The 14,608-nt window shown below is 32.5% G+C and overlaps 2 pseudogenes across 2 annotated transcripts; one reads left to right on the forward strand and one right to left on the reverse strand.

Annotated features, from left to right (window-relative positions):
* Positions 1 to 5,144: 5,144 nt before the first annotated feature.
* On the forward strand, positions 5,145 to 9,450 carry LOC143603589 (stomatal closure-related actin-binding protein 2-like; annotated as a pseudogene). Its single transcript, XR_013148090.1, has 12 exons — positions 5,145 to 5,501; positions 6,191 to 6,319; positions 6,765 to 6,857; positions 6,939 to 7,079; positions 7,163 to 7,223; positions 7,721 to 7,804; positions 7,934 to 8,114; positions 8,532 to 8,648; positions 8,746 to 8,804; positions 8,878 to 9,015; positions 9,098 to 9,247; positions 9,330 to 9,450. The product of XR_013148090.1 is annotated as a stomatal closure-related actin-binding protein 2-like (transcript).
* Positions 9,451 to 11,463: 2,013 nt separating this feature from the next.
* On the reverse strand, positions 11,464 to 14,060 carry LOC143603594 (G2/mitotic-specific cyclin S13-7-like; annotated as a pseudogene). The gene is made up of 5 exons (XR_013148094.1): positions 13,980 to 14,060; positions 12,988 to 13,202; positions 12,544 to 12,876; positions 11,951 to 12,406; positions 11,464 to 11,861 (listed from the first exon to the last, which is right to left on the reverse strand). The product of XR_013148094.1 is annotated as a G2/mitotic-specific cyclin S13-7-like (transcript).
* Between the last annotated feature and the right edge of the window lie 548 nt (positions 14,061 to 14,608).

Genomic DNA, 14,608 nt, shown 5'->3' on the forward strand with positions numbered 1-14,608 from the left:
TTATATGTAAGTTGGTCTCATGCCTAAGTATAGCAAATCATTATATGGATTAGATATACTTAAAAAAGAATACTTATTTAATGTCAAAAGGATACAAAGGTGGATTTCAGACTACCTTTATATATATAAAAGTATAAGTTTATTTATTTGTTTTCCTAGTCTTTCTATATAAAATAAACACATATTATTTGTTAATTATTTTTGTTTGCAACTATGTCTAACAAATACCCCAAAATTATGGAGACAAAGAGGAGAGAGAGTCACATGTAAAATGACTTATGTAATCATTAAAACCAATTAGATTGGTTGAATGTTACCTACCGTTTGCTCCACCAACCATTAATCAAACATATTAATTTCACATCCAAAGTTGTTAATTGGACATTGTACTATATTATTATATTAATCCCACCTTTATTCTATTGTAGTTTTTCTAAATGAGTCTATTACGATGACAACGACGTATCTTTTAAAGGGTTATAACAACCTTGTCATGTCTTATTAACTAAGTTCAAATATCTTTTAGAGCGATGTTACTGCTACCCATATTTCAGAACACAATAAGATCCTCTAGAATGAAACTATAAGGGAAACTCGCTGATCATTTCTCACCAAAATGGTGATGACATTCTATTGTAGTAGCTTGAATTGATAATTTAGTTCTAACGAATAGTACCTTTGTAAATAGAAGAAACTCGAGGGACCATTAGGAAACTAAATCAACTTTATGTTGGTCCCCCTTTTATCATGTCTTTTGTGAGAAAGAATCTACACAAATGCATTTGAGTTCGATGAATTTTAAAAGTCCAGCTTGCAATGTTTAACATTCCAAATTTAACATTTTGGGCCCTGGATTAACATATGTTCATTGAACTTGCGGGTGGCCGGAGGGTAAGCAGGACCATTAACTGCCCATTTTCATCAATGTGTATATTAGCATTTTTTGATAATGTAATAGAAAAGTATCTATACGGAGACAAATAAAGGTCGGTAAGAAATGTCGTATTATCAAAACGCACATGTTAAGTTCATGTAACACATCAAACGTTAAGGGACCAATGCACCTATAATATTGGACCAAGACAACTATATTAAATACAACTACGTACACTATTAATTTAATTTAATATTAGTTCTATACTTGAGTTACTGTAGTGAAGCTCTAAATCTGAATGATTTAAGATTTATGTAGAAGACTTATAAACTTTTGAGTTAAAAAATTGTATGAACATGAAGACTAAACTTTTTGAGCTATTGACTTATGGAGGATGCTTTTATGAGCACAAGACTAGACTTTTCAATTTAGCATAATTTATGGGCCTCTTTGAGAAATATTGAAGTATGATTAAAGTTGGTGAAAAATTTGTGTTTAAAAAATGTAGGGGTCGTGTGTGTAATGGTCCAATGGATGCGTTAATTATATAGAAAAAAGGGTTGTTATATTAATAATATAAAATATCTATTCAACTTGGGTATAATAATAATTTATAAAGTTAAAAGAAAAATCAACACAAGATGTTGACAATATGTTGTTATAAAAATAATTGTTTTAACCTAACGCAAATTATTTGACTTGCCATCATAACTTGTTCTCCCCACCCATTCGACCGTTGCCATGACATATATATACGTCAATATCTTTGGTATATAATTTTAACTTTAAGTTATTTGTTGTTGTCGTCGTCAAAACATATCGATTTTAGAGTATTATTTAAGTGTTTCAATACAAAACATCAAATATGTTTAAAATGTAACTTTTATACAATTTGCATTATGTGTTTACTATTTATTTTTAATAAAATAAGACCGGCAAATATAAATTTTAGGTTTCCTTTAGATCATGAGAATTATAACAACGCTAAAAAAAATATATAAATTCAACTTTTTCTTTAGATCATGTGAATTTTAACAAAGTTAATTAATAACTAATGTAGTAACTAGAGTTAATATACGTGTCTTAAAAGTTAAAACCTCTAACCTAGTTATAATTGGAAAATGTTGTATATAGGGCCGACTCTAAGGTAGTGCTGGACGAGTGGACTATTGGGTGGTCGGCCGACCCGGCCCTACATCACCTGATATATATATATATATATATATATATATATATAATATATATATATATATATATATATATATATATATAATATATATATATATATATATTGAAAAAATATGCATTCTTACTCTTTAAATCTAGTTGTTCGACTCATTTAAGGTATAAAATATTTTTCGCATTCGACTTAAAATTTTTTAATGATTTTTTGAGACGGCCCTGGTTGTACACTAATTGCATCACTAAGGAGGTGTCACGTGTCGATGTCCATGGTTACGTGCATATGATAATGATACCCCATAGAAAATTAGTAGCTCCTACATTACATATAGTATAAAAGATTAATAAGCTAGAAAGTATGAACATAACAATCACAAGACTAGCTATCAAAAAAGAGGCAATAATTGTGAAGCACAAGCAAATGAAACCATGTGAATATAGCAATGGCAATGTCGATATCAATAAGACTATAGCAATAAACGAATAAGACTAGTTATCGAAACAGCAAATAAACGAAGTCCAACGTCACACGCTATGATCTCAAAAGGAATCAATGTTCGGTAAATTCCTAAAAATGAAAGTGTATATACCATACATTAAAGATAATACATGTATTCTAAGCCAATAACATATGTTTGTACAACAGGTTAAGGATCAAAAGCCTATTGATAATTCGTTTTGCTTACCCTTGTTAAGTTACCACTAGTATTAGTTTTTTTATGTAATATACTTAACTAATTGCTTTTAACCTGCATGTTACGAAGGCGCGCGACAGGAATTTGATCAGTGTTGATACGTTTCATTTCGTTACGATAACGGTTTGTATCAAATTCTCGTGTAGTCAGGGAAGCATAAACTTTAACCTCCACCTCATCATTTCCCGTGTCTCCTTCAATGCCAATGACTGTATATTTTATTTACCCTGTCTGTTATAATGTTGTAAATTGTTTTGAAATAACATATATGCAAGTTACAGACATACAAGTTATTTCTCTTATCAATAAGAGTACAAACTTAGAAGTGTTATTGGTCAAATCACAAGAGCCTTACGATATCATACAAGCCATATGAAATATGATATGGCCATATATGTTCACATGGTCCATATGACTTTGATAGTGGCCGGATTAGTTATTTTCATGTTAGTCAGACACATCATACATACCATATGATTTCTCAAACACCATACAATTCCATATGACTAGAGGTGCACAAACAAACCGGTTAATACCTGGTCCAAAGAAAACCGGTTATCACCCGATTCAACCCCGCGGTTAGAAATCGGTTTATAGTATTGATTTACGAAGCCGGTTATTAGTTTTTTTTTTTTTTTATAAAAACCTTTTTCTCCGAGTTATTTACTGGTTAACCGGTTCGGTTAACCAGAAACCAGTTATACCGGGCAGGCTTTTCATCACTGAAAACCGGTTATTGGGCTAACCAGGTAGTTGGCTGCATTAACCATAACCGGTTGTATACCCCTACGTATGACATTCTCAACTGTCATTAACGGTCCATTAAACCATCTTGTGCATGTCATATGAACCGTATAACCAGACGAGCTATCTGTTTAAAAATGTTTATACAGCCAAACTTTAATAAAAATCCAAAAAGGTATAAAAATAATAATAATAATATTATATTATATTTTACCAAACGAGTAAGAGTAAAAAATAAAAAACAGTTTTAGCCATGGTGGACCAAGTATTTATGTATGTTAGCAGGACCGGACCAGACCAGACCAGACCAGACCAGACCAGCTTCAGCTTTTACTTTCCAGTTTTGTTAATCATTTTCATTTTTTGCTTTTTAAAAAGCATAACACTTGACACCTTCTTCCTCTTTAGGATTCTTCTTCTTCTTCTTCATATTCTTTCTCTCTCTAGAACCACAACCACTTTTACCTCCATATTTTCATATACATTCTTTACAACTGTCTGTAAGTACTACACCTCTCTACTCTCCAATTTGTTTGCTAAAATTTGTGATCATGTTTTTTGTTGAAATTTGTGTATATAGTTGCCATTACTTGGTGTAGTTACTAGTTAGTTGTTATAATGTGGTTGAATTTAACAAATTTGATTTCAGTTTTTCCAACCTCTGCTCGGCTTGGCTCGGCTCGTTTATTATTTCATAATTAATTATATATGTTTTTAATCATTGAGAAAAACCTTAAACGAGCCTAAGCTCCGTTCGGGAGCCCGTGTAGTACCTTAAATTATATATGCTTTTATCTCATAATTAAATTATATATCTTTTTAATCATTGAGAAAAACCTTAAACGAAACTAAGCTCGGCTCGAGAGCTTGCATAGTACCTTAAACGAGCCAGAACTCGGCTGCGCAGTGTGTAATTAATGCATACAAGTCCAAAAGAGAGAAAACTTAAAAATACACAAGGCTCAACAAGCGTAGACTACCTTCCTATACAAGGCTTGGCTCGAGCTCGAAAAGGCTCGGCTCATTTCAAGCATTTTATCGATCCGATCTTTGTAACTAAGTTTTTGAACTTTGAATCTTGTTTTCATTTCTACTTTTCCATGCTAGAGGTGAGATCATATATCTCTGTTTATTTATTTATTTTTATTTTTTGTGGATTTATTTATTATTATTTTTAGTTTTTTTTTATCAACTTTCTATGTCATTAAATTCTGTTTGGAAGCTACTTGCCTTTTGCACTCCAGTTTTTTATTTTTACACATTCTATGATTTGATCAAGTTTGTTAATATACCAAATAGATCTGCTATCCTGCTATGATTTGTGTACTCCATTGTTAGCTAGTAAGTCCAATCTTGACTTTTCAAGTCAACTTTGTGGTTGTGTCACCACAAGATGTTTCTTTTTCTCTAGAACAACTTTTTTATAATTAACTTTAGTAGCCATTTTGTGGCTTGAATCTGCTAAATTTTATGAGTTGTATTGTGGAATAACTTTTTATAATTTAATGGTAGCCATTTTGTGGCTTGAAATTGCTTAATATTATCAATTTTAGATGAAAAAAAAAGACTCATTTGACTTTCAAAAGTCAATCATAGACTTCTTTTGTGGGACAATAGTGTATTACTTAATGTGGAAGGAATTTTATAAAAAAATTACTATGAACTATACTAATATCTAGTAATCATGTTACTTTTAGATTGTAGAACATATAATTTGAAGAATGACAAAAGTGGCCCCTGAAGTTTTTGATGAGATGCAAATGCAAGCGGTTCTGTCAGTATCAGCAGATGTGAGCTTCAAATCAAACAAATTCCCGAAATATAAATTAGGGCCCGATAATCAGATTCTTGATGAAGCAGCTGTGGATGATAAGGGCCCGCCTTTAAAAGATATCGTGGCACAAGAAACCGCTGCGTTATCTGATCAACATAAACGTTTATCGGTTCGTGATCTCGCTAGTAAATTTGACAAGAATTTGTCTGCTGCAGCTAAATTGTCTGATGAGGTATAAATTTAAGTATTTTGGTCACTGAATAAATGAAGAGATTATTTATTGCCCCTATATTGTGGCAGTCTCACTCACATAAATTGTTTATAAAAGTAAATATTTCATTTATGTACCTTTTTATTTTTTATGATATCAAATTTACCGTTTGAAAACACTGAAAGTGTCATATTTAACACATTCCATAATTAATAAAATAGAATCTTTTACTCATAACGATATTATTCGCTGGATGATCTAAATGAACAATGTGTGTGAGATGGTTTATTGTTTTCCTAGTTTATTCAGTTAAACATATGGTTATAAGTAGGGCTGTAAACGAGCTGAGCTGGAGCCAGCTCGTTTATTATTTTAAAAATGAATGTTTTATTTTTAAACTCATTGATATATATAAAAGAAGAAAACATATATTTAACATGCATATAATGCATAATTCATATAATACAAAATTTATAATTTGAATATTTATTAAAACTTGGGCTTTAATTTAAAAGAGCGAGCTAAATGAGCTTAACGAACCGAGCTTACATTGGCTTGGGCTTGACTTGTTTACAAACAAGCCGATTTCGAGCGATCCACAAGCTTTTTGAATAGCCATACTTATAAGTAGCTAAGATTCTTTTTTTTAAATTACTATGGAATGAATAAATTTTACAAATTTAATGTTTTGATGTTATTACTATATGTAGGCTAAACTCAAAGAGGTGGCTTCTTTAGAGGGTCATGTACTTTTAAAGAAACTTAGAGATGCTTTGGAATATTTAAGAAGACGATTAGTCGGTCGAAATAAGGAAGATGTTGAAAAAGCTATCTCTATGGTATAATACCCCTTTTTTTACATTTTTATTTAATTTTTTGCATTCTATTCTTATCCACTTGCTTATATGGCCTTTAAACGTATTGAACGTTACGTGAAAAGCTCACGAGTTGTTCACGCGGAAGTTAGTTCATTTATGTTCGTGAACGTTCGATCATTGGTTTACATTTGTTTAAGTTTGTTAGTATATCCATTTACCATTGTAACTTAGTACAATTTTAATAACTTTTTAGGCTCTTAACACAATTTTTCTCCACATCACTTTTAACTACTTATAGCTCAGTTATGTTCGTTCATCCATGTTTGGTTATATTCGCTCGTTTACGTTTGTGAACCGTTTGTTTAACTGTTAACGAATGAACATAAACGAACACGAGCATGTTCATTATCTCAACGAATTCGTTCACAAGCCTGCTTTTAAGGTAAATATTTTTTACAAATTATAGGTGGAAGCATTAGCGGTAAAGTTGACTCAAAACGAAGGAGAGTTGATACACGAGAAGTCTGAAGTTAAGAAACTTTTAAACTTTCTCAAACAGGTAATTAATTAACTTTGATCGCTTTGACTTTGTTTAATAATTTATTCAAGGTATTAAATGAATATTATTATGTATTTACAGGCTTCAGAAGATGCTAAGAAACTTGTAAACCAAGAAAGATCTTTTGCATGTGCAGAAATTGAAAGTGCTAAAGCAGTAGTGAGAAGAATCGGGGAGGCTCTTGATGAGCAAGAAATGATGTCATTAACTTCGGGAAAACAGGTAATATTAAATTTATAATGTTGAAGGGTATTATTGTCATTTTATGTTTTCGTTCTTGAAAGTGGTTATTGATTTCTTGCTAGGAAATGGAGGAGATGGTGGAGGAAATCCAGAAGAATTAGGTTGTTGCATCATCCATGCAAGGTATCTGTTGGTTTCTTTTATCAAGGGTAATTTAGTCATTTCACATGAACTTAATCGAAAAAATTAACGCCCGTTCATTCTAAGGACCATTCGAGTTACACTTATAAGCAATTCGGGACCATAGATGTAATTTCTTTAAGGGCCTTTCTTGCAATACGGTCCACAGGGACCATTCGTGTAACTAACTCTAGTTTATTTATGGGACAACTTATATAAGAATTTAACAAAATAGTGTAAACCCAAATATCTTAGCCCAAATATATAATAATTATTTAACTATTAATTAACAAAAAGTTGTAGGCCCAAAATCATTATTTTGGTCCAATTGTTTTTCGGGCCAAAAATTTCAAGCATAAATATCAAAACCGAAACCAAACGGTTTTCAAAAACTCAAAACCATGTTCCCTTCGTATTCTTGACACCTAATCAAAGATATTTGTGTAATTTTAAGTTTTTAAAGGGCATTTTTGTCATTTGACATACGTTTTGTTTTCTAGGTGATGGATATGGAGCATGAGCTTCGAGCCTTGCGGTTACAGATACAAGAAAAGTCTGCATTCTCAATAAAGCTTCAGCAAGAGGTGTCTTAAAAGAGTATTTTTGTCATCTGGCATATTTTTTAATTAGAACAAAATATTTTTTTTATTTTTCTAGAATAGAATAAATGTAAATTTTTTTATTATTTTGTTGCATCCAAATTCCAAATGCAGCTATTGTTGAAGAAATTGGTTGAGGAAAACAAGTTAAGCTTATATATTCTAGAGGGCTCCGGAAGTCTGGGCTCAATTTTACGACTTCAGCCGTGTTCAGAAGAAGCCACCGAGCTTTCAAAATGTTCAATTCAGTGGTACCGTCTATCGTCACAATGTAGCCGAAGGGAGCTTATTTCAGGTGCTTATTAACCAAACAAAGAATCAAACACGAACATGGTTTTCTTGTTCGTGTCTGTTCGTTGAAAAAATGAACGTGTTCATGTTCGTTCATTCGTTCGTTAATAGTTTAACTGAAGGGTTCGTGAACGTAATGAACGAATATAACTGAACATACATGAACAAATATAAACGAACATAACTGAGCAAATATCAATCAAAAGTAAATGTGAATGATAATCCGTTGTGCCTAAAAAAATAATAAAACTAGGCAAAATTTTAATGGGCCTAACAATTTAAATGAATATATAAACAAACAAGCGTAAACTAAGGAACATCACGAGCATGAGGTTTTTGTTAATGTTTATTAATCTATTAAATAGACGAACATAGACAAACTTCCTGTTGAATGGTTCACTGAACGTTTATTTTTCATCAGGTGCTAATAAATCGGTTTATGCGCCCGAGCCTTTTGATGTTGGACGAATATTGCAAGTTGATATTATATCAAATGGCCGAAAATCTACCGTGACGTCAGCTTGTACAGTACAACCTGGTTTGTTCTCGTTTCTTTTTCTCATATTTAACAATAAAATGTTGGTTGACTTTTTTTTTACAACAGTATATCTATTTTAACAATGTTTTTGTAACAGCCGTTGGATTAGAGAGTTGCGTGGAGACGCTTTCTCGAAAAGGAAATTCTGAATTCAGTGTATGTAAAAATTTTAATCTATATATTTGTTAAAAATTAATTTGAATAAAAGTTTTTATATTAACATTTACAGGTGGTTATTTCTCAAATGAACGGACGAAATTACACAACACATTCCGCTCACGTATTACGTGTTGGAAAAATGAGAATGAAGCTTTCAAAAGGATGGATTACAAAAGCTAGAGATGCATATTCCTCTACATCAATGCAGGTAAAATATTAATAATAATAATAATAATAATATATTCTTCTTTTTTTGCAAATGAACAACATTATATTTTCTTGCAAATTAGTTATGTGGATTTAGAGGTGGCGGGAATCTTGCGGCTAAATCAATATTTTGGCAATCAAGAAAAGGTCAATCTTTTGTATTGGTGTTTGAATCAGAACGAGAAAGAAACGCAGCCCTTGTTCTAGCTCGAAGATACGCGCTTGATTGCAATGTATGTATTCTCTTCCTCTTCATTATTCTCAAACTAAGTGAAATAATATTAAAATAGACTGATTTTAGTATACTTAAAACAGGTGGTGTTGGCTGGACCAGATGATCAAGCATCACTTTATCTTCTTTAATTTGACTAAAATGACAAGGAAGGTTTCCAAAGTGAGATTTGATTGTTTCATTTTTTATTTTTTGTGTGTTGGGTGTTTTTCTACTAATTTGATGAGTTTGTGCATCCTTTATAGGCATAGTTTTGGTTTGCCTGTCAATTGGTTGTATGCCGAGTTTTATTTGATATAACAAGGAACTCTCTCTTGGATAGAAACCTTATCTTGTTGAAATTATTATTAGTGTCCGTTGGTAATTTTTCAGGAATATTATATACATAGAGGGCATGTAAAAGGACATAGTAAAAAAACATAGTAAGGCCGGCGTCCAGTCAGCATGGAGTGGAAATTTGTTTTTGGGGTGTAATGGTGTAGGTTCTACAAGTTGGGCCCACATTGTGTTTTTTTTTATTATTTTCTTTTTATAACTAAACTAATTAAATAAAAATCAATTTATTTAAATAATTAACTAAAAATGCATTAAAATTAAAAAGAAATACAACAAAATTAAAAAACATAACTAATAACGCATTAAAATTAAAAAAAATACAACTAAATATATTAAAAAACATAACTAAATAACATACTAATATCCATAATATTTGCGTATTTTTTCAATTCGTTGTCGTTGCAATAATGCGGCCTCTTCGTGTGACCCGACCGCTTTGAGGGATTCGTATTTTTCACTCAATTCCCGCAATTCCAACATTTGGTCAATCTTTTCGTGTTGTTTGTTGGTTTTGTTCATGACATCGTTGAGTTCCTCGACACATTTTTTTTGTTTTTTAATGATTTCTTCGGGTTGTTTGTAGGATTCATTTTGCTAAATTTTTTTGAAGAATTTGGGTATGAATTGTGTATGAAATGGAGAAAGTGTATGTTTATATATATATATATATATATATATTGTTTAAATTATTTTTTTTTAAATATTTGACCGTTTTACATCGGTCATATTAATATAATAATATTAATTTCTGCTCCACCCGGCGACATCATTAATAACATTTGGTCAATCTTTTCGTGTTGTTTGTTGGTTTCGTTCATGACATCGTTGAGTTCCTCGACACATTTTTTTTGTTTTTTAATGATTTCTCTCATGGTAGCGAGTGTCGGTTGGTTCGGGTTGTTTGTAGAATTCATTTTGCTAAATTTTTTTGAAGAATTTGGGTATGAATTGTGTATGAAATGGAGAAGAAGGTGTATATATATATATATATATATTGTTTAAATTATTTTTTTTTAAATATTTGACCGTTTTACATCGGTCATATTAATATAATAATATTAATTTCTGCTCCACCCGGCGACAAACTAACCCCGCCCCCGACCCTTTTTGCCCAAATATTGCCCCCGGGGGCGGTGTTCTAGCTTTTTGTCGCCCCAATTCACCCCCAACTCTCGGGCCTAAGGAACTTGTAAAGGACCGGAACCCGGTAGAAATCCTAAGTGAAGTCCTAAGCCAAGAAGGTACGAACGAAGTGAGGCCCTTTAGAGACGGGGAGAAATTCTTGTGGTAGTCATTGCGAACATCTCTCTCCTCTTCTCTTAGCGTGTGATGCTGGCCTAATGAATTGAATATGAGACGCCGGTACGATGGAGGTTGGTTGAAGATGATGTGTCGGCGTTCAGAACCAGTCTTGAAGTGAATGAAGTAAGGAAACAACCTGTGGGATTGGCCAGAACCGTATGAAACCGTATGAAAACAAAAACATCCTCTTTTAACTTATATGATTTTTTTTTATGGTGGATGTTAAACGAGACGAGCCAAGCCAAGCTCTGAGCTCCTCAAACTCGAGATCGACTTATTTATAAATTTATCAGTGTTTAGTTATTTTTTATCATAATAAATTTGTTTAAAAGCAAGCTCGGTGTTTAGTACTAGAGGTTGGCCAATAAGTTACTGTGAAATTAATGAAACCAAACTGAAATCATACTTGTGAAAATGTTAAAAACATATCCTATGAAGGCGTTGGCCAAACAGACATCACCATAGGAAAATATATCCTATGAAGTGTGGTTTTAACGGGTCAACGAGTCAAGATTCGAGACAAGAAAGTAACCATCAAAAAAGAATCAAGGCACTAACTAATATGATTAACATATTGAGTGAAATTATATCAGAACCAACCAACAAAGAAACAAACCATCAGTTTGATAATTACCCCTCCCCCTCTCTTATTAAACCAAACCCGACAACAGACATTTAGCGGGATCGTAAAGAGCCACCACACCTCGCGTAACACTTGAGTACTTCCTGTAAATCACCTTCCACTTTTCATCGGTTTTTGCATACAAGTGAAACGCTGCCATCAGTTTCGCACACTCCATCACTTGCGCTTCACTAAACCCGGTATGCACTTCAAGCGTATCGTGCCACACGGGACTCTTGTTCATTGCAGCCCATGCAGCATACACTGCCCCTGCCGCCACCATTGACGGGCTAAACTTAATAATCTCGTAATGCATCATTCCCAACTCCGCATAAAAGTACACCATATTCTCCATCTGCAGTTGCATAAAAGTACATTTTAAATAGTCAATGACCCGAACCATGATACATTTTAAAACCATTTAATAATAATACAAACACTCACGTTGGTCTCGGGTGTGGTAACCGAGGCTTTGATGAACCGAGTGAGAAACACATACGGAGTCGGAACGGTTAAATTCCACTCCAATTTACCCAAAATCCTCTTCTCCATAACCAGCACATGTCGTTAACCAGCTTATGTTCATAAGCTTATGAACATAACCAGCTTATGTTCATAAGCTCGGTCCAAAATCTGCACAAAGTCGTTAACCTCCGGGGCCCATATTTCTTCATACTTTGAGGCAATAAGCATCGCACTCATCCCGACACATTGTAACTCTCTTCGGGCCACCTTTTCAGCTGCCAAAAAGCGGTCGATAATGTGGATTGTGAGGTACAGTGTTTCGTTTGAAAGCTCGAACTTGTTGTGCACTTCGATCAGCCAGTCGATTAGAATCGCCCTCATTTTCTCGTTGATTTCCGGCTGCGAGTTCATATAGTCATGAACTTTATTCTCATTCTGCATTAAACCAATAAATAAACATTAAATTCTAAAAGACAAAAAAAACTTATAAAAATTTTAAATTTTTTTTTAAAACATTAAAAATTTTATAAAAAAAATTTAAAAATTATACAACATTTTATAAAAATTTTTACCTCTACAAGTTTGTAGAATTTATAGATATCTTCAACATACTCAACTTCTGCAAGTTCATTATTAACATCGCCTGCATCGATATCGACAATGTTTTTGGGCTTCGGTTTATAGTCGAGACCGCAAGCAGCTTTGCTCCGAGCAGTAAGTGTGGAGGTCAATGACGAGTGAGGTTTCTTTTTTCGCAAAGCCGAAGATTCAGATTTCGGTTTCTCTTCAACCGTGTCGGGACTGATATTCACAGTTGCGTTTTGTGGGATCGGCACAGGTTTCGGCTTTACAGTAACTCTCTTCTTGGGCACTGCTTTATTATTGTCAGCAACTGCCAATGGCTTCTGTTACACAAAATCAAGAAAGTTAGATATTATATATTATATATAAATATAAAATTGAATATTATTTGAAATATGGAAAAAAATAAAAATATAAAAAATAAAAAAATTAACCTTTTTGTTTTCTGCTGCGTCTTTTTGTGCATTGGCAAGTAAATGTGCACAGAAGCTTCTGGTAACGGGTCGGTGGATTTCCGGTAAGGGTTTTCCGTCTGGTGGTTTGAGAGTAACCATGTTGCCAATATCGCCAAGTGCACGGCGGTTCTTGGGTTGTCCGGCTGCCGGTGCCACCGCAATGTTCTTATGTTTCATCACTCCAACTGCTTCAACTAAAATCAATGGCAAACAAGGATTTGAATTAAAATTGATGATCAATTCTAAAACCTCAATGATTACATAAATTAAAAATAACTAATAAGTTTAAAAATCCTAAAATAACTAAAAATTGAACCAAAAAATCAGATAATACAGAAACCCTAAAAAAACTAAAAATTTTAAAAATCCCACATTAAATTTCACAAAATCAAAACAGATTCAACAAAAAAAGCAGAGGATACAAAAACTTTTAAAATCAAACCCTAAAATAACTCAAATTTTCAAATATCACAGATTAAATAAACAGATGTAATCAAAACTGGAAGATCTCATAACCAACTAGAACTAGGGTTTATAAGATTCAATCAAATAAACAGAGGATTCAAAAACCCTAAATTAGTGGAAAACTTTAAAATCCAAGATTTTGAGATTAACATCATCAAAACAGATGCAATCATAAACACAATATCTATTAACCCAAAAAAAACTAATTTTTACAAGATTCAATCAAATTCAAGATTATCAATCAAAAACCCTAATTTAACTCAAAATATTTAAAACCCAAATTGATTTTGATTCACACCATTGAAACCCAGATGTAATCAAAACCCACAGATCTAATAATCAAACAAAAACCCAGATTATTAATCTAAACCCCTAATTTAACTAAAATCTTTAAAATCCCAGACTGGGTTTGATTCACACCATTAAATATTTGAAACCCAGAGATCTAATAGTCAAACAAAATCAGAGATTGAATGATAAAAAATGAAACCCAGATTGATTGGTACCTCTGTTTTGTTCTTGAACAAGATTTCTTGAACCCATGTTACTTTCTCTCTCTAACTCTCACTCACTCTCTCTAGATCTCTGAATAGTAAAATGTCAACTGATGAATGAATATTGTAAGAGATGATGGTCCTTTTTGAAGCCGATGAATATTGCTTACGCTGCCCCTAACGGTCTGATTTCTAGCCGTTGGCTTATTCAAAGTTTTGTAGGTTTACAAAAATGCCCCTTGAAGTTATAAGATGTTGTTAAGGTTTAAACAAATTGTTATTATTATTATTATTACTACCCTTTTCTAATTGCCAATAACATAGCAATTTTCCCTTGTTAATTATTTGTATTCATGTCTATACCCAATAATATAGCAAATTATTAGTTACCCATTTATGATTTAAATCCCAATAACATAATTTGCATAGAAAAATTATGTGACTTGAGTTGTCACATGTAGTCAGTAATCAGTAGTGTGACCTTAACGGTTTCATTAAGTTGTCGTGAAAATAATGTGGCCTGATTTTCACTTTCTTGAACGTAGTATATCCTCATTTACTGAATCTGTATGTTTCTAGTACGTGCATTTAACAAGTTTATAAAAAAAGAATATGATAGTAAATTTTTAACAATTTAACAC

This window comes from Bidens hawaiensis, unplaced genomic scaffold (genome assembly GCF_021521415.1).
Source record: "Bidens hawaiensis isolate Kalapana, Puna unplaced genomic scaffold, B.hawaiensis_p1.1 tig00062221_1, whole genome shotgun sequence".
Taxonomy (NCBI): domain Eukaryota; kingdom Viridiplantae; phylum Streptophyta; class Magnoliopsida; order Asterales; family Asteraceae; genus Bidens; species Bidens hawaiensis.